The following is a 25,072-nucleotide window of genomic DNA, read 5'->3' on the forward strand; positions in this document are numbered from 1 at the left end:
CTTCCTGTTTCTTTTACTGTTCTTCTTCATCTCTACTGGTCAGGTAATATCAGGTATCTAATGTAGACTTCTAGGGCTTTGTTAATTGAAAATTTTAGACTCTTGTCTCTACGCAATTCCATGGGATTTCTGTGAGGACAATTTCTCCTAGGCATTGATGCCATAACCTGTACCTGTGTGTGTTGTTTGGTATATCTCCAATTGCTGGTGTTGCATTAGTTGTGATGAACAACCCATTCTACTTCGATTAGCATAACTTCATTTTGATTATACTTATCTCACACTTCTGAAAGTGCACAGGACACTTCCTCTTGTGGAAATGAAGCTTCTAAAAGTTCTCAGCTCTGCATTCTTCTCTATGTCATTTTGGAGTGTTTCCAAAACAGCAAACTGAGAGTGCTCTTCTGCTTTTTATTGCCACGGGAATGTCCCAATGAAATGAGTTCTTTCCAGAGCTTCTCTGTCTACAGAAACACCAGTGGAAGCATATCTATGGATGTCACATATCAGGGCCTGCTGGAATGATCCCGCAGACCTTCCTTGTTGTCCTAGGTGCCGTACCGTGCCGATGCCATCCAAAATGTAGCATCCGCTTTTGGGAGATAGTGGTGAAGGGAATGCTTCCTCTTCTCGCGCTGTGGACTTGGACCACTCTTCCTTGTCCTCTCATCCTTGTGGCACGGGTGCACGAAGGCAACCACAGAGTTGTTGCGCATCCTGTGACTCAAACCAAACCATAATCCCAGCCCAGGTTATGAATGTAGCATATCCTAAGGCTTTTCATTCTGATTTCAAATTCAAGGCCCCCTGGATCCCTCAGACCAGATGCACGATATCTCTGATTCAGCCCCACGTGTGCTCTATTGGCAAAATTCCCAATTGGTCCCTGGTCCGGCAGATGTACTGGGTGTGGCCATGGGACATATCGGTAATCGCAACCGCGCGACCAGTGTGGTTGATTTATTATTGGTACACAGTTCGGTTTGCTCTCTTGATTCGACCCACCACATCCCACAACGCACTCCAGATCCCTGAGACTCAGCGTGTGCCATCATCCGTAGCTCTATGCCTCACTGACCATTGCCTCTGCTACCTCAAATTTGGCAGCTTGGATCTTGGTCTCAGAATTAACTGTGGGGATATTTTGCGCTGGTTTCTTTGAGTTCTCTCAGCCAAGCATCTGCTGTGCACTCTTGTAAATCTCAGCACATCACCTTCAAACCCATGTCTCCTGTCCGCTTGAGAGTGTGCGTCCAAGTTAAACAGAGTTTCACCCTTGTTGCTCCATCACCAGGGGTCCGAACCTGCACTGGTTTCCATTCCCTGCTTTGCCTTCTCCTGCTTCCAGGTGTCCTGAGGCCTCATCCTGTCTTTGGGAGTAACAGACCTCTCTTCGGCCAGTGTCCTATGCTAAGGGCTGGGTGAGTGGATGTTTCCATTGCTCTGTACATGGGAGCGAGTGAGTGCAGGTTGCACTTCTTCTCTGCCAACTGGGCATCGATGAATCAACACTATCCAGATACATTTCACAGAAATGTGATATTTGCTTAGCTCTTTGTTTCTATACAGCCGTGGTGGGAGGGATTGTCCGAAGACAACTATTTTGACATTGTGTTGATATCCCATTTGCAGTCTTTAAGAAGTTTAACAGAACTCATTTACATGTTTTGGGAGTTATACGAAAATGGAGTTATTTTTTGAAACACACTAAATCGACCTAGAAGCCAGACTTGTCAATTTTGGTAACATTTTGTCAGCTCTACGGAAAAGCTAGACAGATAGAATGCAAACTAGCAGTCCAAACTGTTCAAGGGGTCATGTCAGCTCTTTAAGGTTGAAGCCTCCGAAACCAACAGGAACCATGAAATAACTTTTGGAAACATGGAATAACCCCCAACCTTGGATACACTTGTGCATGTGGTGCCCTGTATCCCAATGACACCTACTGGCCAATGTTGGCATTTCAAGGGGTAACATCCCTCTCTAGGAAAATACAAGAGGAAACAAACCAAATATATACATTTAGGTTTGAATCCAAAAGCACCTAGAGGCATTCTAGCTAGGAGAATCCTGCTGCAGTTATGCTAGTCTATTGAGAACCAGGTGTTTTTCTATCAGTGTTGAGAACGCTTAATCATCCGATCCTGTAGTTTAAAGCCATTTAACGCAACCAAGTCTGCACCCCCATGATATAGTGCCCCCGGGGGCTTGACTCAAGTGAAAGACCATCCACATAAGCTGTGTCTTTAATGTCATTGGCGACTTTTACAGTTCAGTTCACTTTCTGACTTGTACTATTTACCTTCACTGTCTTGAAAAACTGAAGCCTAATACAGATTCATGTTCAGTCAAAGATTCCCCTCACTTACCACACTCCCTTCACCCCAGGGAAGACATAAACACAACATTTGCTGAATCTAGCGGAAGGACATCGTTTCTAGGTGTGAGCTAAGTATTCAATTTTATCTATTTCAGCCGAAACTATTTGACCTTTAAGGTGTTCACTGTTGTTCACAGAGAGTGAAGCTGGAGGAACTCTGATTCTAGGAGGGGCTTGCTCTTCTCGTAATGGCTTCATTGCAGCTCAGGTACTGATCCTTCAAAATGGATGCGTGAGTGGAGGGGAGGCAAGGGCAAGTGCTCACTAGCTAGGCCCAAACCTGGGGAAAGGCTTACCTGGGCTTGTTGAATTTTGGTCTGAATGGCTTGGGAATGCCCCTTGGGACGTGTGGATTCTCACGACCTCTTCCAAGAACAGGAGCGTTTTGATCATCTCTGCCATTTCTTCTCCTTCAGACGTCAGGGACCTTGGACCCGTTATTGGAGAAGAGAATTGAGGAACTTCCTCAAGTCCACGTTGGCACTCCGTATGTTTGTGCCTGTATCAGTGAGTTTCAATATGTCTCATGAATGTCTTTTGAGCCTGGTATCCTCTACAGCTGTCTCCACGCCAGTATTCTCCATTGTAGCAGAACATCTCTCATCCATGTGTTCGCATCTCTCCTCAATCCGTGCAGCCAGCTTACCGGCCAGCTTCTCTTCGTGTCTCCCCTAAAGTCGACTTCACCAGGACTGGGCAAGTCTGAAAGTACCTCGGAGCCTGACCAGTAAGCTGATGACAGGCAGATCTTCCACTGTCTGCCCTTTCAGGTTCTGGAAACTGACCTGTGACCTCAGGTCTTTGGGCAGCAGCAGTATCTCGAACTTACACAGCTTCCCGGACCAAAGACCTAAGCCAAGCTCCACAGAGGGCGGCAGCCCCTCCATCACACTGATCCACCCACAGAACTCTGCCCGGTTACCTAGGATCCAACAGCCACAACAAGCCTCGCGGTACACACCAACATTCCACCTGGAATCCAACCGCTAACTGCCATCCCCAATGGCTGCTGCATCTTGTCAGTGTTGGGGGAGGGGCTGCATCCGACGAGAGGTTCCTAAGGTAAATGTGATTCTACCCACTAGCGTCCCATGGGCCTTTCTTCTTCCCTCTTTCCTTTTGTTCAGAGCTCTATGCACCGTACCAATGGAGGGAAGTGTGTCCCTTTTCAGTTGATGGTTTCACACGTCTTTAAACTTTCTAACAGTTCACAGTACACAGGGACCCACTAAAGGAGACTTATGTTCCTATAATATCCGTACACCCGGAATACATATGCGTCGCCTGATTTCTGCTGAAACACCCACACTCTCAGGACATGGATCCATTGGATTCATGGGGGCTGAAATTCCAAGAAATGAAACCAACCCCAATGTGCACTTTGCTGTCGGTCTCTTTTGCACTTAGTACACTTTGGCAGAGCTACTTGCCTTTGTTATAGGCTTCTTACATTTCTTCTCTACGTAGCCTAGAATATGGCATTCCTTCATCCTGTTGGAAGACATACAAGTCTACATCACGGACTAGGAATCCATTTGATTCCAAATCGGCATTAGTGTTAGGTCACGATATGCTCTTATGAATCAAAATTTACGAATATGAATGCACGCTTCTGATTTCCGAATACAAGTGTGCTGAGTACATGCAAGCCACGATACTGGGTCGATGCGTTCTGAATGACCCTTGACCTCACCTTGAGTATTTTCTTTTGAATAATCATGGTTCCCTTTGTATATGTCAGCCAACCATACCATTTTGGTGCTTGTTTGTTGGTTTGATTCTTTGTTGGTCTTCTTCTCGCTTGTTTTGCAAACACGTCAGGCCATGCATCTCTCCTTTCGCTTCAAACAGAGTCAAATAAGCTGATTCACTTAAGAGAGTGCTTCCAATCACCTATGATTTCCTGCTTCCCTCTCCCATCTTTAGGGTTTTGATGTCCTCCTTAAGTTCTTCTTCTTTCTTCTCTGCCACACATGCTCTTCTTGCATTTCCAATAATGGTTTCTTCTTTCCATTCCATCTTGCTGCTTTTCTATTCAGGGGAGTTTTCTCAACCTTTCTTTTAGAAAAACTTTTGAACTGCTGAATTCTTTTAAGATTTGCCGGTCTGTAGAATTCTCTAGCTCTGCCGTTATTTGAAATGGTGTTCATGTGGCATAGGCTACCCTAGGTGGCAGCATTTGGCCATTCAGGATATGGTCTGTGTCCTGGCACTCCTCCCTGTCCTGCAATATTGCTGCCGAGATATCAGCTGAAACCCCTCTGGAGGTTTCCTTGTGACTATGTTGTTTCCTCCAGGTGCATTTTAAATCACTCGGATATTCGTGAACTTTGTTGATTTGAATCATACAGCTGCTGGTAGGTCTATTGGGATTCCACCTCCTTCGGATGCTGTGTAATTCCTGAATTCGCATAGATGATTCTTTCTTGGCTTTCAGCAAGTTTCAGTCTGATTTTTCTACAGATAAATTTTCAGACACTTTTTGTTTCTTTATCTCTTGCTTTTCCATCTGGGACTCATGATTTCTATTCTTTCATGCCCTGTCTTAACCCAGGGTTCAACTGCAATGTTTTCATTTGTTGGCACTTGCTTTCCTATGTCTGCTTCTGACCGAGGTTTTTCTCTTCCCCTGTCTTCACAGTCATTCACGCGTCCCTCTGCATTATCTAGTCTGCTAAGGACTGAATTTTAGCCCTGATATTATCACAACCATTGAGTTTCCTGATATTTTTGGCTCGTGTTGAGACTTTCTCTTCCCCTTTTCTGGTATTCTGCCTTTTGTGATTCTGAGACACTGGTGTTCTTCAGTGTTTTCCTGACCTTCATTTTCAACACTTGTTCTGGATAGCGTTTTGCAGACTAGTTGTTTGAAAGCTTATCTTTTGCGCCTTCAATATCTTTGGAACTGAAAATGGTACTTCCTGTTTCTTTTACTGTTCTTCTTCATCTCTACTGGTCAGGTAATATCAGGTATCTAATGTAGACTTCTAGGGCTTTGTTAATTGAAAATTTTAGACTCTTGTCTCTACGCAATTCCATGGGATTTCTGTGAGGACAATTTCTCCTAGGCATTGATGCCATAACCTGTACCTGTGTGTGTTGTTTGGTATATCTCCAATTGCTGGTGTTGCATTAGTTGTGATGAACAACCCATTCTACTTCGATTAGCATAACTTCATTTTGATTATACTTATCTCACACTTCTGAAAGTGCACAGGACACTTCCTCTTGTGGAAATGAAGCTTCTAAAAGTTCTCAGCTCTGCATTCTTCTCTATGTCATTTTGGAGTGTTTCCAAAACAGCAAACTGAGAGTGCTCTTCTGCTTTTTATTGCCACGGGAATGTCCCAATGAAATGAGTTCTTTCCAGAGCTTCTCTGTCTACAGAAACACCAGTGGAAGCATATCTATGGATGTCACATATCAGGGCCTGCTGGAATGATCCCGCAGACCTTCCTTGTTGTCCTAGGTGCCGTACCGTGCCGATGCCATCCAAAATGTAGCATCCGCTTTTGGGAGATAGTGGTGAAGGGAATGCTTCCTCTTCTCGCGCTGTGGACTTGGACCACTCTTCCTTGTCCTCTCATCCTTGTGGCACGGGTGCACGAAGGCAACCACAGAGTTGTTGCGCATCCTGTGACTCAAACCAAACCATAATCCCAGCCCAGGTTATGAATGTAGCATATCCTAAGGCTTTTCATTCTGATTTCAAATTCAAGGCCCCCTGGATCCCTCAGACCAGATGCACGATATCTCTGATTCAGCCCCACGTGTGCTCTATTGGCAAAATTCCCAATTGGTCCCTGGTCCGGCAGATGTACTGGGTGTGGCCATGGGACATATCGGTAATCGCAACCGCGCGACCAGTGTGGTTGATTTATTATTGGTACACAGTTCGGTTTGCTCTCTTGATTCGACCCACCACATCCCACAACGCACTCCAGATCCCTGAGACTCAGCGTGTGCCATCATCCGTAGCTCTATGCCTCACTGACCATTGCCTCTGCTACCTCAAATTTGGCAGCTTGGATCTTGGTCTCAGAATTAACTGTGGGGATATTTTGCGCTGGTTTCTTTGAGTTCTCTCAGCCAAGCATCTGCTGTGCACTCTTGTAAATCTCAGCACATCACCTTCAAACCCATGTCTCCTGTCCGCTTGAGAGTGTGCGTCCAAGTTAAACAGAGTTTCACCCTTGTTGCTCCATCACCAGGGGTCCGAACCTGCACTGGTTTCCATTCCCTGCTTTGCCTTCTCCTGCTTCCAGGTGTCCTGAGGCCTCATCCTGTCTTTGGGAGTAACAGACCTCTCTTCGGCCAGTGTCCTATGCTAAGGGCTGGGTGAGTGGATGTTTCCATTGCTCTGTACATGGGAGCGAGTGAGTGCAGGTTGCACTTCTTCTCTGCCAACTGGGCATCGATGAATCAACACTATCCAGATACATTTCACAGAAATGTGATATTTGCTTAGCTCTTTGTTTCTATACAGCCGTGGTGGGAGGGATTGTCCGAAGACAACTATTTTGACATTGTGTTGATATCCCATTTGCAGTCTTTAAGAAGTTTAACAGAACTCATTTACATGTTTTGGGAGTTATACGAAAATGGAGTTATTTTTTGAAACACACTAAATCGACCTAGAAGCCAGACTTGTCAATTTTGGTAACATTTTGTCAGCTCTACGGAAAAGCTAGACAGATAGAATGCAAACTAGCAGTCCAAACTGTTCAAGGGGTCATGTCAGCTCTTTAAGGTTGAAGCCTCCGAAACCAACAGGAACCATGAAATAACTTTTGGAAACATGGAATAACCCCCAACCTTGGATACACTTGTGCATGTGGTGCCCTGTATCCCAATGACACCTACTGGCCAATGTTGGCATTTCAAGGGGTAACATCCCTCTCTAGGAAAATACAAGAGGAAACAAACCAAATATATACATTTAGGTTTGAATCCAAAAGCACCTAGAGGCATTCTAGCTAGGAGAATCCTGCTGCAGTTATGCTAGTCTATTGAGAACCAGGTGTTTTTCTATCAGTGTTGAGAACGCTTAATCATCCGATCCTGTAGTTTAAAGCCATTTAACGCAACCAAGTCTGCACCCCCATGATATAGTGCCCCCGGGGGCTTGACTCAAGTGAAAGACCATCCACATAAGCTGTGTCTTTAATGTCATTGGCGACTTTTACAGTTCAGTTCACTTTCTGACTTGTACTATTTACCTTCACTGTCTTGAAAAACTGAAGCCTAATACAGATTCATGTTCAGTCAAAGATTCCCCTCACTTACCACACTCCCTTCACCCCAGGGAAGACATAAACACAACATTTGCTGAATCTAGCGGAAGGACATCGTTTCTAGGTGTGAGCTAAGTATTCAATTTTATCTATTTCAGCCGAAACTATTTGACCTTTAAGGTGTTCACTGTTGTTCACAGAGAGTGAAGCTGGAGGAACTCTGATTCTAGGAGGGGCTTGCTCTTCTCGTAATGGCTTCATTGCAGCTCAGGTACTGATCCTTCAAAATGGATGCGTGAGTGGAGGGGAGGCAAGGGCAAGTGCTCACTAGCTAGGCCCAAACCTGGGGAAAGGCTTACCTGGGCTTGTTGAATTTTGGTCTGAATGGCTTGGGAATGCCCCTTGGGACGTGTGGATTCTCACGACCTCTTCCAAGAACAGGAGCGTTTTGATCATCTCTGCCATTTCTTCTCCTTCAGACGTCAGGGACCTTGGACCCGTTATTGGAGAAGAGAATTGAGGAACTTCCTCAAGTCCACGTTGGCACTCCGTATGTTTCTGCCTGTATCAGTGAGTTTCAATATGTCTCATGAATGTCTTTTGAGCCTGGTATCCTCTACAGCTGTCTCCACGCCAGTATTCTCCATTGTAGCAGAACATCTCTCATCCATGTGTTCGCATCTCTCCTCAATCCGTGCAGCCAGCTTACCGGCCAGCTTCTCTTCGTGTCTCCCCTAAAGTCGACTTCACCAGGACTGGGCAAGTCTGAAAGTACCTCGGAGCCTGACCAGTAAGCTGATGACAGGCAGATCTTCCACTGTCTGCCCTTTCAGGTTCTGGAAACTGACCTGTGACCTCAGGTCTTTGGGCAGCAGCAGTATCTCGAACTTACACAGCTTCCCGGACCAAAGACCTAAGCCAAGCTCCACAGAGGGCGGCAGCCCCTCCATCACACTGATCCACCCACAGAACTCTGCCCGGTTACCTAGGATCCAACAGCCACAACAAGCCTCGCGGTACACACCAACATTCCACCTGGAATCCAACCGCTAACTGCCATCCCCAATGGCTGCTGCATCTTGTCAGTGTTGGGGGAGGGGCTGCATCCGACGAGAGGTTCCTAAGGTAAATGTGATTCTACCCACTAGCGTCCCATGGGCCTTTCTTCTTCCCTCTTTCCTTTTGTTCAGAGCTCTATGCACCGTACCAATGGAGGGAAGTGTGTCCCTTTTCAGTTGATGGTTTCACACGTCTTTAAACTTTCTAACAGTTCACAGTACACAGGGACCCACTAAAGGAGACTTATGTTCCTATAATATCCGTACACCCGGAATACATATGCGTCGCCTGATTTCTGCTGAAACACCCACACTCTCAGGACATGGATCCATTGGATTCATGGGGGCTGAAATTCCAAGAAATGAAACCAACCCCAATGTGCACTTTGCTGTCGGTCTCTTTTGCACTTAGTACACTTTGGCAGAGCTACTTGCCTTTGTTATAGGCTTCTTACATTTCTTCTCTACGTAGCCTAGAATATGGCATTCCTTCATCCTGTTGGAAGACATACAAGTCTACATCACGGACTAGGAATCCATTTGATTCCAAATCGGCATTAGTGTTAGGTCACGATATGCTCTTATGAATCAAAATTTACGAATATGAATGCACGCTTCTGATTTCCGAATACAAGTGTGCTGAGTACATGCAAGCCACGATACTGGGTCGATGCGTTCTGAATGACCCTTGACCTCACCTTGAGTATTTTCTTTTGAATAATCATGGTTCCCTTTGTATATGTCAGCCAACCATACCCTTTTGGTTCTTGTTTGTTGGTTTGATTCTTTGTTGGTCTTCTTCTCACTTGTTTTGCAAACATGTCAGGCCATGCATCTCTCCTTTCGCTTCAAACAGAGTCAAATAAGCTGATTCACTTAAGAGAGTGCTTCCAATCACCTATGATTTCCTGCTTCCCTCTCCCATCTTTAGGGTTTTGATGTCCTCCTTAAGTTCTTCTTCTTTCTTCTCTGCCACACATGCTCTTCTTGCATTTCCAATAATGGTTTCTTCTTTCCATTCCATCTTGCTGCTTTTCTATTCAGGGGAGTTTTCTCAACCTTTCTTTTAGAAAAACTTTTGAACTGCTGAATTCTTTTAAGATTTGCCGGTCTGTAGAATTCTCTAGCTCTGCCGTTATTTGAAATGGTGTTCATGTGGCATAGGCTACCCTAGGTGGCAGCATTTGGCCATTCAGGATATGGTCTGTGTCCTGGCACTCCTCCCTGTCCTGCAATATTGCTGCCGAGATATCAGCTGAAACCCCTCTGGAGGTTTCCTTGTGACTATTTTGTTTCCTCCAGGTGCATTTTAAATCACTCGGATATTCGTGAACTTTGTTGATTTGAATCATACAGCTGCTGGTAGGTCTATTGGGATTCCACCTCCTTCGGATGCTGTGTAATTCCTGAATTCGCATAGATGATTCTTTCTTGGCTTTCAGCAAGTTTCAGTCTGATTTTTCTACAGATAAATTTTCAGACACTTTTTGTTTCTTTATCTCTTGCTTTTCCATCTGGGACTCATGATTTCTATTCTTTCATGCCCTGTCTTAACCCAGGGTTCAACTGCAATGTTTTCATTTGTTGGCACTTGCTTTCCTATGTCTGCTTCTGACCGAGGATTTTCTCTTCCCCTGTCTTCACAGTCATTCACGCGTCCCTCTGCATTATCTAGTCTGCTAAGGACTGAATTTTAGCCCTGATATTATCACAACCATTGAGTTTCCTGATATTTTTGGCTCGTGTTGAGACTTTCTCTTCCCCTTTTCTGGTATTCTGCCTTTTGTGATTCTGAGACACTGGTGTTCTTCAGTGTTTTCCTGACCTTCATTTTCAACACTTGTTCTGGATAGCGTTTTGCAGACTAGTTGTTTGAAAGCTTATCTTTTGCGCCTTCAATATCTTTGGAACTGAAAATGGTACTTCCTGTTTCTTTTACTGTTCTTCTTCATCTCTACTGGTCAGGTAATATCAGGTATCTAATGTAGACTTCTAGGGCTTTGTTAATTGAAAATTTTAGACTCTTGTCTCTACGCAATTCCATGGGATTTCTGTGAGGACAATTTCTCCTAGGCATTGATGCCATAACCTGTACCTGTGTGTGTTGTTTGGTATATCTCCAATTGCTGGTGTTGCATTAGTTGTGATGAACAACCCATTCTACTTCGATTAGCATAACTTCATTTTGATTATACTTATCTCACACTTCTGAAAGTGCACAGGACACTTCCTCTTGTGGAAATGAAGCTTCTAAAAGTTCTCAGCTCTGCATTCTTCTCTATGTCATTTTGGAGTGTTTCCAAAACAGCAAACTGAGAGTGCTCTTCTGCTTTTTATTGCCACGGGAATGTCCCAATGAAATGAGTTCTTTCCAGAGCTTCTCTGTCTACAGAAACACCAGTGGAAGCATATCTATGGATGTCACATATCAGGGCCTGCTGGAATGATCCCGCAGACCTTCCTTGTTGTCCTAGGTGCCGTACCGTGCCGATGCCATCCAAAATGCAGCATCCGCTTTTGGGAGATATTGCTGAAGGGAATGCTTCCTCTTCTCACGCTGTGGACTTGGACCACTCTCCCTTGTCCTCTCATCCTTGTGGCACGGGTGCACGAAGGCAACCACAGAGTTGTTGCGCATCCTGTGACTCAAACCAAACCATAATCCCAGCCCAGGTTATGAATGTAGCATATCCTAAGGCTTTTCATTCTGATTTCAAATTCAAGGCCCCCTGGATCCCTCAGACCAGATGCACGGTATCTCTGATTCAGCCCCACGCGTGCTCTATTGGCAAAATTCCCAATTGGTCCCTGGTCCGGCAGATGTACTGGGTGTGGCCATGGGACATATCGGTAATCGCAACCGCGCGACCAGTGTGGTTGATTTATTATTGGTACACAGTTCGGTTTGCTCTCTTGATTCGACCCACCACATCCCACAATGCACTCCAGATCCCTGAGACTCAGCGTGTGCCATCATCCGTAGCTCTATGCCTCACTGACCATTGCCTCTCCTACCTCAAATTTGGCAGCTTGGATCTTGGTCTCAGAATTAACTGTGGGGATATTTTGCGCTGGTTTCTTTGAGTTCTCTCAGCCAAGCATCTGCTGTGCACTCTTGTAAATCTCAGCACATCACCTTCAAACCCATGTCTCCTGTCCGCTTGAGAGTGTGCGTCCAAGTTAAACAGAGTTTCACCCTTGTTGCTCCATCACCAGGGGTCCGAACCTGCACTGGTTTCCATTCCCTGCTTTGCCTTCTCCTGCTTCCAGGTGTCCTGAGGCCTCATCCTGTCTTTGGGAGTAACAGACCTCTCTTCGGCCAGTGTCCTATGCTAAGGGCTGGGTGAGTGGATGTTTCCATTGCTCTGTACATGGGAGCGAGTGAGTGCAGGTTGCACTTCTTCTCTGCCAACTGGGCATCGATGAATCAACACTATCCAGATACATTTCACAGAAATGTGATATTTGCTTAGCTCTTTGTTTCTATACAGCCGTGGTGGGAGGGATTGTCCGAAGACAACTATTTTGACATTGTGTTGATATCCCATTTGCAGTCTTTAAGAAGTTTAACAGAACTCATTTACATGTTTTGGGAGTTATACGAAAATGGAGTTATTTTTTGAAACACACTAAATCGACCTAGAAGCCAGACTTGTCAATTTTGGTAACATTTTGTCAGCTCTACGGAAAAGCTAGACAGATAGAATGCAAACTAGCAGTCCAAACTGTTCAAGGGGTCATGTCAGCTCTTTAAGGTTGAAGCCTCCGAAACCAACAGGAACCATGAAATAACTTTTGGAAACATGGAATAACCCCCAACCTTGGATACACTTGTGCATGTGGTGCCCTGTATCCCAATGACACCTACTGGCCAATGTTGGCATTTCAAGGGGTAACATCCCTCTCTAGGAAAATACAAGAGGAAACAAACCAAATATATACATTTAGGTTTGAATCCAAAAGCACCTAGAGGCATTCTAGCTAGGAGAATCCTGCTGCAGTTATGCTAGTCTATTGAGAACCAGGTGTTTTTCTATCAGTGTTGAGAACGCTTAATCATCCGATCCTGTAGTTTAAAGCCATTTAACGCAACCAAGTCTGCACCCCCATGATATAGTGCCCCCGGGGGCTTGACTCAAGTGAAAGACGATTTACATAAGCTGTGTCTTTAATGTCATTGGCGACTTTTACAGTTCAGTTCACTTTCTGACTTGTACTATTTACCTTCACTGTCTTGAAAAACTGAAGCCTAATACAGATTCATGTTCAGTCAAAGATTCCCCTCACTTACCACACTCCCTTCACCCCAGGGAAGACATAAACACAACATTTGCTGAATCTAGCGGAAGGACATCGTTTCTAGGTGTGAGCTAAGTATTCAATTTTATCTATTTCAGCCGAGACTATTTGACCTTTAAGGTGTTCACTGTTGTTCACAGAGAGTGAAGCTGGAGGAACTCTGATTCTAGGAGGGGCTTGCTCTTCTCGTAATGGCTTCATTGCAGCTCAGGTACTGATCCTTCAAAATGGATGCCTGAGTGGAGGGGAGGCAAGGGCAAGTGCTCACTAGCTAGGCCCAAACCTGGGGAAAGGCTTACCTGGGCTTGTTGAATTTTGGTCTGAATGGCTTGGGAATGCCCCTTGGGACGTGTGGATTCTCACGACCTCTTCCAAGAACAGGAGCGTTTTGATCATCTCTGCCATTTCTTCTCCTTCAGACGTCAGGGACCTTGGACCCGTTATTGGAGAAGAGAATTGAGGAACTTCCTCAAGTCCACGTTGGCACTCCGTATGTTTCTGCCTGTATCAGTGAGTTTCAATATGTCTCATGAATGTCTTTTGAGCCTGGTATCCTCTACAGCTGTCTCCACGCCAGTATTCTCCATTGTAGCAGAACATCTCTCATCCATGTGTTCGCATCTCTCCTCAATCCGTGCAGCCAGCTTACCGGCCAGCTTCTCTTCGTGTCTCCCCTAAAGTCGACTTCACCAGGACTGGGCAAGTCTGAAAGTACCTCGGAGCCTGACCAGTAAGCTGATGACAGGCAGATCTTCCACTGTCTGCCCTTTCAGGTTCTGGAAACTGACCTGTGACCTCAGGTCTTTGGGCAGCAGCAGTATCTCGAACTTACACAGCTTCCCGGACCAAAGACCTAAGCCAAGCTCCACAGAGGGCGGCAGCCCCTCCATCACACTGATCCACCCACAGAACTCTGCCCGGTTACCTAGGATCCAACAGCCACAACAAGCCTCGCGGTACACACCAACATTCCACCTGGAATCCAACCGCTAACTGCCATCCCCAATGGCTGCTGCATCTTGTCAGTGTTGGGGGAGGGGCTGCATCCGACGAGAGGTTCCTAAGGTAAATGTGATTCTACCCACTAGCGTCCCATGGGCCTTTCTTCTTCCCTCTTTCCTTTTGTTCAGAGCTCTATGCACCGTACCAATGGAGGGAAGTGTGTCCCTTTTCAGTTGATGGTTTCACACGTCTTTAAACTTTCTAACAGTTCACAGTACACAGGGACCCACTAAAGGAGACTTATGTTCCTATAATATCCGTACACCCGGAATACATATGCGTCGCCTGATTTCTGCTGAAACACCCACACTCTCAGGACATGGATCCATTGGATTCATGGGGGCTGAAATTCCAAGAAATGAAACCAACCCCAATGTGCACTTTGCTGTCGGTCTCTTTTGCACTTAGTACACTTTGGCAGAGCTACTTGCCTTTGTTATAGGCTTCTTACATTTCTTCTCTACGTAGCCTAGAATATGGCATTCCTTCATCCTGTTGGAAGACATACAAGTCTACATCACGGACTAGGAATCCATTTGATTCCAAATCGGCATTAGTGTTAGGTCACGATATGCTCTTATGAATCAAAATTTACGAATATGAATGCACGCTTCTGATTTCCGAATACAAGTGTGCTGAGTACATGCAAGCCACGATACTGGGTCGATGCGTTCTGAATGACCCTTGACCTCACCTTGAGTATTTTCTTTTGAATAATCATGGTTCCCTTTGTATATGTCAGCCAACCATACCCTTTTGGTTCTTGTTTGTTGGTTTGATTCTTTGTTGGTCTTCTTCTCACTTGTTTTGCAAACATGTCAGGCCATGCATCTCTCCTTTCGCTTCAAACAGAGTCAAATAAGCTGATTCACTTAAGAGAGTGCTTCCAATCACCTATGATTTCCTGCTTCCCTCTCCCATCTTTAGGGTTTTGATGTCCTCCTTAAGTTCTTCTTCTTTCTTCTCTGCCACACATGCTCTTCTTGCATTTCCAATAATGGTTTCTTCTTTCCATTCCATCTTGCTGCTTTTCTATTCAGGGGAGTTTTCTCAACCTTTCTTTTAGAAAAACTTTTGAACTGCTGAATTCTTTTAAGATTTGCCGGTCTGTAGAATTCTCTAGCTCTGCCGTTATTTGAAATGGTGTTCATGTGGCATAGGCTACCCTAGGTGGCAGCATTTGGCCATTCAGGATATGGTCTGTGTCCTGGCACTCCTCCCTGTCCTGCAATATTGCTGCCGAGATATCAGCTGAAACCCCTCTGGAGGTTTCCTTGTGACTATTTTGTTTCCTCCAGGTGCATTTTAAATCACTCGGATATTCGTGAACTTTGTTGATTTGAATCATACAGCTGCTGGTAGGTCTATTGGGATTCCACCTCCTTCGGATGCTGTGTAATTCCTGAATTCGCATAGATGATTCTTTCTTGGCTTTCAGCAAGTTTCAGTCTGATTTTTCTACAGATAAATTTTCAGACACTTTTTGTTTCTTTATCTCTTGCTTTTCCATCTGGGACTCATGATTTCTATTCTTTCATGCCCTGTCTTAACCCAGGGTTCAACTGCAATGTTTTCATTTGTTGGCACTTGCTTTCCTATGTCTGCTTCTGACCGAGGTTTTTCTCTTCCCCTGTCTTCACAGTCATTCACGCGTCCCTCTGCATTATCTAGTCTGCTAAGGACTGAATTTTAGCCCTGATATTATCACAACCATTGAGTTTCCTGATATTTTTGGCTCGTGTTGAGACTTTCTCTTCCCCTTTTCTGGTATTCTGCCTTTTGTGATTCTGAGACACTGGTGTTCTTCAGTGTTTTCCTGACCTTCATTTTCAACACTTGTTCTGGATAGCGTTTTGCAGACTAGTTGTTTGAAAGCTTATCTTTTGTGCCTTCAATATCTTTGGAACTGAAAATGGTACTTCCTGTTTCTTTTACTGTTCTTCTTCATCTCTACTGGTCAGGTAATATCAGGTATCTAATGTAGACTTCTAGGGCTTTGTTAATTGAAAATTTTAGACTCTTGTCTCTACGCAATTCCATGGGATTTCTGTGAGGACAATTTCTCCTAGGCATTGATGCCATAACCTGTACCTGTGTGTGTTGTTTGGTATATCTCCAATTGCTGGTGTTGCATTAGTTGTGATGAACAACCCATTCTACTTCGATTAGCATAACTTCATTTTGATTATACTTATCTCACACTTCTGAAAGTGCACAGGACACTTCCTCTTGTGGAAATGAAGCTTCTAAAAGTTCTCAGCTCTGCATTCTTCTCTATGTCATTTTGGAGTGTTTCCAAAACAGCAAACTGAGAGTGCTCTTCTGCTTTTTATTGCCACGGGAATGTCCCAATGAAATGAGTTCTTTCCAGAGCTTCTCTGTCTACAGAAACACCAGTGGAAGCATATCTATGGATGTCACATATCAGGGCCTGCTGGAATGATCCCGCAGACCTTCCTTGTTGTCCTAGGTGCCGTACCGTGCCGATGCCATCCAAAATGCAGCATCCGCTTTTGGGAGATAGTGCTGAAGGGAATGCTTCCTCTTCTCGCGCTGTGGACTTGGACCACTCTCCCTTGTCCTCTCATCCTTGTGGCACGGGTGCACGAAGGCAACCACAGAGTTGTTGCGCATCCTGTGACTCAAACCAAACCATAATCCCAGCCCAGGTTATGAATGTAGCATATCCTAAGGCTTTTCATTCTGATTTCAAATTCAAGGCCCCCTGGATCCCTCAGACCAGATGCACGATATCTCTGATTCAGCCCCACGCGTGCTCTATTGGCAAAATTCCCAATTGGTCCCTGGTCCGGCAGATGTACTGGGTGTGGCCATGGGACATATCGGTAATCGCAACCGCGCGACCAGTGTGGTTGATTTATTATTGGTACACAGTTCGGTTTGCTCTCTTGATTCGACCCACCACATCCCACAATGCACTCCAGATCCCTGAGACTCAGCGTGTGCCATCATCCGTAGCTCTATGCCTCACTGACCATTGCCTCTGCTACCTCAAATTTGGCAGCTTGGATCTTGGTCTCAGAATTAACTGTGGGGATATTTTGCGCTGGTTTCTTTGAGTTCTCTCAGCCAAGCATCTGCTGTGCACTCTTGTAAATCTCAGCACATCACCTTCAAACCCATGTCTCCTGTCCGCTTGAGAGTGTGCGTCCAAGTTAAACAGAGTTTCACCCTTGTTGCTCCATCACCAGGGGTCCGAACCTGCACTGGTTTCCATTCCCTGCTTTGCCTTCTCCTGCTTCCAGGTGTCCTGAGGCCTCATCCTGTCTTTGGGAGTAACAGACCTCTCTTCGGCCAGTGTCCTATGCTAAGGGCTGGGTGAGTGGATGTTTCCATTGCTCTGTACATGGGAGCGAGTGAGTGCAGGTTGCACTTCTTCTCTGCCAACTGGGCATCGATGAATCAACACTATCCAGATACATTTCACAGAAATGTGATATTTGCTTAGCTCTTTGTTTCTATACAGCCGTGGTGGGAGGGATTGTCCGAAGACAACTATTTTGACATTGTGTTGATATCCCATTTGCAGTCTTTAAGAAGTTTAACAGAACTCATTTACATGTTTTGGGAGTTATACGAAAATGGAGTTATTTTTTGAAACACACTAAATCGACCTAGAAGCCAGACTTGTCAATTTTGGTAACATTTTGTCAGCTCTACGGAAAAGCTAGACAGATAGAATGCAAACTAGCAGTCCAAACTGTTCAAGGGGTCATGTCAGCTCTTTAAGGTTGAAGCCTCCGAAACCAACAGGAACCATGAAATAACTTTTGGAAACATGGAATAACCCCCAACCTTGGATACACTTGTGCATGTGGTGCCCTGTATCCCAATGACACCTACTGGCCAATGTTGGCATTTCAAGGGGTAACATCCCTCTCTAGGAAAATACAAGAGGAAACAAACCAAATATATACATTTAGGTTTGAATCCAAAAGCACCTAGAGGCATTCTAGCTAGGAGAATCCTGCTGCAGTTATGCTAGTCTATTGAGAACCAGGTGTTTTTCTATCAGTGTTGAGAACGCTTAATCATCCGATCCTGTAGTTTAAAGCCATTTAACGCAACCAAGTCTGCACCCCCATGATATAGTGCCCCCGGGGGCTTGACTCAAGTGAAAGACCATCCACATAAGCTGTGTCTTTAATGTCATTGGCGACTTTTACAGTTCAGTTCACTTTCTGACTTGTACTATTTACCTTCACTGTCTTGAAAAACTGAAGCCTAATACAGATTCATGTTCAGTCAAAGATTCCCCTCACTTACCACACTCCCTTCACCCCAGGGAAGACATAAACACAACATTTGCTGAATCTAGCGGAAGGACATCGTTTCTAGGTGTGAGCTAAGTATTCAATTTTATCTATTTCAGCCGAGACTATTTGACCTTTAAGGTGTTCACTGTTGTTCACAGAGAGTGAAGCTGGAGGAACTCTGATTCTAGGAGGGGCTTGCTCTTCTCGTAATGGCTTCATTGCAGCTCAGGTACTGATCCTTCAAAATGGATGCCTGAGTGGAGGGGAGGCAAGGGCAAGTGCTCACTAGCTAGGCCCAAACCTGAGAAAAGGCTTACCTGGGCTTGTTGAATTTTGGTCTGAATGGCTTGGGAATGCCCCTTGGGACGTGTGGATTCTCACGACCTCTTCCAAGAACAGGAGCGTTTTGATCATCTCTGCCATTTCTTCTCCTTCAGACGTCAGGGACCTTGGACCCGTTATTGGAGAAGAGAATTGAGGAACTTCCTCAAGTCCACGTTGGCACTCCGTATGTTTGTGCCTGTATCAGTGAGTTTCAATATGTCTCATGAATGTCTTTTGAGCCTGGTATCCTCTACAGCTGTCTCCACGCCAGTATTCTCCATTGTAGCAGAACATCTCTCATCCATGTGTTCGCATCTCTCCTCAATCCGTGCAGCCAGCTTATCGGCCAGCTTCTCTTCGTGTCTCCCCTAAAGTCGACTTCACCAGGACTGGGCAAGTCTGAAAGTACCTCGGAGCCTGACCAGTAAGCTGATGACAGGCAGATCTTCCACTGTCTGCCCTTTCAGGTTCTGGAAACTGACCTGTGACCTCAGGTCTTTGGGCAGCAGCAGTATCTCGAACTTACACAGCTTCCCGGACCAAAGACCTAAGCCAAGCTCCACAGAGGGGGGCAGCCCCTCCATCACACTGATCCACCCACAGAACTCTGCCCGGTTACCTAGGATCCAACAGCCACAACAAGCCTCGCGGTACACACCAACATTCCACCTGGAATCCAACCGCTAACTGCCATCCCCAATGGCTGCTGCATCTTGTCAGTGTTGGGGGAGGGGCTGCATCCGACGAGAGGTTCCTAAGGTAAATGTGATTCTACCCACTAGCGTCCCATGGGCCTTTCTTCTTCCCTCTTTCCTTTTGTTCAGAGCTCTATGCACCGTACCAATGGAGGGAAGTGTGTCCCTTTTCAGTTGATGGTTTCACACGTCTTTAAACTTTCTAACAGTTCACAGTACACAGGGACCCACTAAAGGAGACTTATGTTCCTATAATATCCGTACACCCGGAATACATATGCGTCGCCTGATTTCTGCTGAAACACCCACACTCTCAGGACATGGATCCATTGGATTCATGGGGGCTGAAATTCCAAGAAATGAAACCAACCCCAATGTGCACTTTGCTGTCGGTCTCTTTTGCACTTAGTACACTTTGGCAGAGCTACTTGCCTTTGTTATAGGCTTCTTACATTTCTTCTCTATGTAGCCTAGAATATGGCATTCCTTCATCCTGTTGGAAGACATACAAGTCTACATCACGGACTAGGAATCCATTTGATTCCAAATCGGCATTAGTGTTAGGTCACGATATGCTCTTATGAATCAAAATTTACGAATATGAATGCACGCTTCTGATTTCCGAATACAAGTGTGCTGAGTACATGCAAGCCACGATACTGGGTCGATGCGTTCTGAATGACCCTTGACCTCACCTTGAGTATTTTCTTTTGAATAATCATGGTTCCCTTTGTATATGTCAGCCAACCATACCATTTTGGTGCTTGTTTGTTGGTTTGATTCTTTGTTGGTCTTCTTCTCGCTTGTTTTGCAAACACGTCAGGCCATGCATCTCTCCTTTCGCTTCAAACAGAGTCAAATAAGCTGATTCACTTAAGAGAGTGCTTCCAATCACCTATGATTTCCTGCTTCCCTCTCCCATCTTTAGGGTTTTGATGTCCTCCTTAAGTTCTTCTTCTTTCTTCTCTGCCACACATGCTCTTCTTGCATTTCCAATAATGGTTTCTTCTTTCCATTCCATCTTGCTGCTTTTCTATTCAGGGGAGTTTTCTCAACCTTTCTTTTAGAAAAACTTTTGAACTGCTGAATTCTTTTAAGATTTGCCGGTCTGTAGAATTCTCTAGCTCTGCCGTTATTTGAAATGGTGTTCATGTGGCATAGGCTACCCTAGGTGGCAGCATTTGGCCATTCAGGATATGGTCTGTGTCCTGGCACTCCTCCCTGTCCTGCAATATTGCTGCCGAGATATCAGCTGAAACCCCTCTGGAGGTTTCCTTGTGACTATGTTGTTTCCTCCAGGTGCAATTTAAATCACTCGGATATTCGTGAACTTTGTTGATTTGAATCATACAGCTGCTGGTAGGTCTATTGGGATTCCACCTCCTTCGGATGCTGTGTAATTCCTGAATTCGCATAGATGATTCTTTCTTGGCTTTCAGCAAGTTTCAGTCTGATTTTTCTACAGATAAATTTTCAGACACTTTTTGTTTCTTTATCTCTTGCTTTTCCATCTGGGACTCATGATTTCTATTCTTTCATGCCCTGTCTTAACCCAGGGTTCAACTGCAATGTTTTCATTTGTTGGCACTTGCTTTCCTATGTCTGCTTCTGACCGAGGTTTTTCTCTTCCCCTGTCTTCACAGTCATTCACGCGTCCCTCTGCATTATCTAGTCTGCTAAGGACTGAATTTTAGCCCTGATATTATCACAACCATTGAGTTTCCTGATATTTTTGGCTCGTGTTGAGACTTTCTCTTCCCCTTTTCTGGTATTCTGCCTTTTGTGATTCTGAGACACTGGTGTTCTTCAGTGTTTTCCTGACCTTCATTTTCAACACTTGTTCTGGATAGCGTTTTGCAGACTAGTTGTTTGAAAGCTTATCTTTTGCGCCTTCAATATCTTTGGAACTGAAAATGGTACTTCCTGTTTCTTTTACTGTTCTTCTTCATCTCTACTGGTCAGGTAATATCAGGTATCTAATGTAGACTTCTAGGGCTTTGTTAATTGAAAATTTTAGACTCTTGTCTCTACGCAATTCCATGGGATTTCTGTGAGGACAATTTCTCCTAGGCATTGATGCCATAACCTGTACCTGTGTGTGTTGTTTGGTATATCTCCAATTGCTGGTGTTGCATTAGTTGTGATGAACAACCCATTCTACTTCGATTAGCATAACTTCATTTTGATTATACTTATCTCACACTTCTGAAAGTGCACAGGACACTTCCTCTTGTGGAAATGAAGCTTCTAAAAGTTCTCAGCTCTGCATTCTTCTCTATGTCATTTTGGAGTGTTTCCAAAACAGCAAACTGAGAGTGCTCTTCTGCTTTTTATTGCCACGGGAATGTCCCAATGAAATGAGTTCTTTCCAGAGCTTCTCTGTCTACAGAAACACCAGTGGAAGCATATCTATGGATGTCACATATCAGGGCCTGCTGGAATGATCCCGCAGACCTTCCTTGTTGTCCTAGGTGCCGTACCGTGCCGGTGCCATCCAAAATGTAGCATCCGCTTTTGGGAGATAGTGCTGAAGGGAATGCTTCATCTTCTCGCGCTGTGGACTTGGACCACTCTCCCTTGTCCTCTCATCCTTGTGGCACGGGTGCACGAAGGCAACCACAGAGTTGTTGCGCATCCTGTGACTCAAACCAAACCATAATCCCAGCCCAGGTTATGAATGTAGCATATCCTAAGGCTTTTCATTCTGATTTCAAATTCAAGGCCCCCTGGATCCCTCAGACCAGATGCACGATATCTCTGATTCAGCCCCACACGTGCTCTATTGGCAAAATTCCCAATTGGTCCCTGGTCCGGCAGATGTACTGGGTGTGGCCATGGGACATATCGGTAATCGCAACCGCGCGACCAGTGTGGTTGATTTATTATTGGTACACAGTTCGGTTTGCTCTCTTGATTCGACCCACCACATCCCACAACGCACTCCAGATCCCTGAGACTCAGCGTGTGCCATCATCCGTAGCTCTATGCCTCACTGACCATTGCCTCTGCTACCTCAAATTTGGCAGCTTGGATCTTGGTCTCAGTATTAACTGTGGGGATATTTTGCGCTGGTTTCTTTGAGTTCTCTCAGCCAAGCATCTGCTGTGCACTCTTGTAAATCTCAGCACATCACCTTCAAACCCATGTCTCCTGTCCGCTTGAGAGTGTGCGTCCAAGTTAAACAGAGTTTCACCCTTGTTGCTCCATCACCAGGGGTCCGAACCTGCACTGGTTTCCATTCCCTGCTTTGCCTTCTCCTGCTTCCAGGTGTCCTGAGGCCTCATCCTGTCTTTGGGAGTAACAGACCTCTCTTCGGCCAGTGTCCTATGCTAAGGGCTGGGTGAGTGGATGTTTCCATTGCTCTGTACATGGGAGCGAGTGAGTGCAGGTTGCACTTCTTCTCTGCCAACTGGGCATCGATGAATCAACACTATCCAGATACATTTCACAGAAATGTGATATTTGCTTAGCTCTTTGTTTCTATACAGCCGTGGTGGGAGGGATTGTCCGAAGACAACTATTTTGACATTGTGTTGATATCCCATTTGCAGTCTTTAAGAAGTTTAACAGAACTCATTTACATGTTTTGGGAGTTATACGAAAATGGAGTTATTTTTTGAAACACACTAAATCGACCTAGAAGCCAGACTTGTCAATTTTGGTAACATTGTGTCAGCTCTACGGAAAAGCTAGACAGATAGAATGCAAACTAGCAGTCCAAACTGTTCAAGGGGTCATGTCAGCTCTTAACGGTTGAAGCCTCCGAACACAACAGGAACCATGAAATAACTATTTAAAATATGAAATAACCCCCAACCTTGGATATACTTGTGCATGTGATGCCCTTTACTCCCAATGACACCTACTGGCCAATGTTGGCATTTCAAGGTGTAACATCCCTCTCTAGGAAATTACTAGAGAAAACAAAACAAATATATACATTTAGGTTTGAATCCAAAAGCACATTGAGGCATTAGAGCTATGAGAACCCTGCCTCAGCTATGGTAGTCTATTGAGAACCAGGTGTTCTTCTACCAGTGATGAGAACGCTTAATCATCCGATCATGTTTGGTAAAGCCATTTAACGCAACCAAGTTGCACCCGCATGATATAGTGCCCACGGGGGCTTGACTCAAGTGAAAGACGATCAACATAAGCTGTGTCTTTAATATCATTGGCGACTTTTACAGTACAGTTCACTTTCTGACTTGTACTATTTACCTATACTGTCTGGAAAAACTGAGGCCTAATACAGATTCAAGTTCAGTCAAAGATTCCCCTCACTTACAACACTCCCTTCACCCCAGGGAAGACATAAAAACAACATTTGCTGAATCTAGCGGAAGGACATCGTTTCTAGGTGTGAGCTAAGTATTCAATTTTATCTATTTCAGCCGAGACTATTTGACCTTGAAGGTGTTCACTGTTGTTCACAGAGAGTGAAGCTGGAGGAACTCTGATTCTAGGAGGGGCTTGCTCTTCTCGTAATGGCTTCATTGCAGCTCAGGTACTGATCCTTCAAAATGGATGCCTGAGTGGAGGGGAGGCAAGGGCAAGTGCTCACTAGCTAGGCCCAAACCTGGGAAAAGGCTTACCTGGGCTTGTTGAATTTTGGTCTGAATGGCTTGGGAATGCCCCTTGGGACGTGTGGATTCTCACGACCTCTTCCAAGAACAGGAGCGTTTTGATCATCTCTGCCATTTCTTCTCCTTCAGACGTCAGGGACCTTGGACCCGTTATTGGAGAAGAGAATTGAGGAACTTCCTCAAGTCCACGTTGGCACTCCGTATGTTTGTGCCTGTATCAGTGAGTTTCAATATGTCTCATGAATGTCTTTTGAGCCTGGTATCCTCTACAGCTGTCTCCACGCCAGTATTCTCCATTGTAGCAGAACATCTCTCATCCATGTGTTCGCATCTCTCCTCAATCCGTGCAGCCAGCTTATCGGCCAGCTTCTCTTCGTGTCTCCCCTAAAGTCGACTTCACCAGGACTGGGCAAGTCTGAAAGTACCTCGGAGCCTGACCAGTAAGCTGATGACAGGCAGATCTTCCACTGTCTGCCCTTTCAGGTTCTGGAAACTGACCTGTGACCTCAGGTCTTTGGGCAGCAGCAGTATCTCGAACTTACACAGCTTCCCGGAACAAAGACCTAAGCCAAGCTCCACAGAGGGGGGCAGCCCCTCCATCACACTGATCCACCCACAGAACTCTGCCCGGTTACCTAGGATCCAACAGCCACAACAAGCCTCGCGGTACACACCAACATTCCACCTGGAATCCAACCGCTAACTGCCATCCCCAATGGCTGCTGCATCTTGTCAGTGTTGGGGGAGGGGCTGCATCCGACGAGAGGTTCCTAAGGTAAATGTGATTCTACCCACTAGCGTCCCATGGGCCTTTCTTCTTCCCTCTTTCCTTTTGTTCAGAGCTCTATGCACCGTACCAATGGAGGGAAGTGTGTCCCTTTTCAGTTGATGGTTTCACACGTCTTTAAACTTTCTAACAGTTCACAGTACACAGGGACCCACTAAAGGAGACTTATGTTCCTATAATATCCGTACACCCGGAATACATATGCGTCGCCTGATTTCTGCTGAAACACCCACACTCTCAGGACATGGATCCATTGGATTCATGGGGGCTGAAATTCCAAGAAATGAAACCAACCCCAATGTGCACTTTGCTGTCGGTCTCTTTTGCACTTAGTACACTTTGGCAGAGCTACTTGCCTTTGTTATAGGCTTCTTACATTTCTTCTCTACGTAGCCTAGAATATGGCATTCCTTCATCCTGTTGGAAGACA

General features: G+C 45.2%; 2 long non-coding RNA genes across 4 annotated transcripts in view; both read left to right on the forward strand.

The window, feature by feature from the left end:
• The window catches only part of LOC140695317 (uncharacterized), a 44,254-nt gene extending 19,842 nt beyond the window's left edge, over positions 1-24,412 (forward strand). The window contains exons 2-4 of one of the 2 annotated variants that reach the window (XR_012071028.1): positions 23,664-23,776; positions 23,985-24,075; positions 24,206-24,412. This is a non-coding gene — a long non-coding RNA (uncharacterized lncRNA). Of the gene's footprint in view, positions 1-23,663; positions 23,777-23,984; positions 24,152-24,205 lie in introns of those variants that run through there. The other variant, XR_012071027.1, reaches the window with a different exon arrangement.
• LOC140695330 (uncharacterized) lies at positions 12,942-13,771 on the forward strand. Of its 2 annotated transcripts, none has more exons than XR_012071050.1 (3): positions 12,942-13,182; positions 13,391-13,481; positions 13,612-13,771. It is a non-coding gene; the product is annotated as an uncharacterized lncRNA (long non-coding RNA). The 2 variants fall into 2 exon arrangements; XR_012071051.1 differs by having other exon boundaries at positions 13,391-13,461; positions 13,564-13,771.
• Positions 24,413-25,072: the final 660 nt, after the last annotated feature.

The sequence above is a fragment of the Vicugna pacos genome, unplaced genomic scaffold, assembly GCF_048564905.1.
Source record: "Vicugna pacos unplaced genomic scaffold, VicPac4 scaffold_195, whole genome shotgun sequence".
NCBI lineage: Eukaryota > Metazoa > Chordata > Mammalia > Artiodactyla > Camelidae > Vicugna > Vicugna pacos.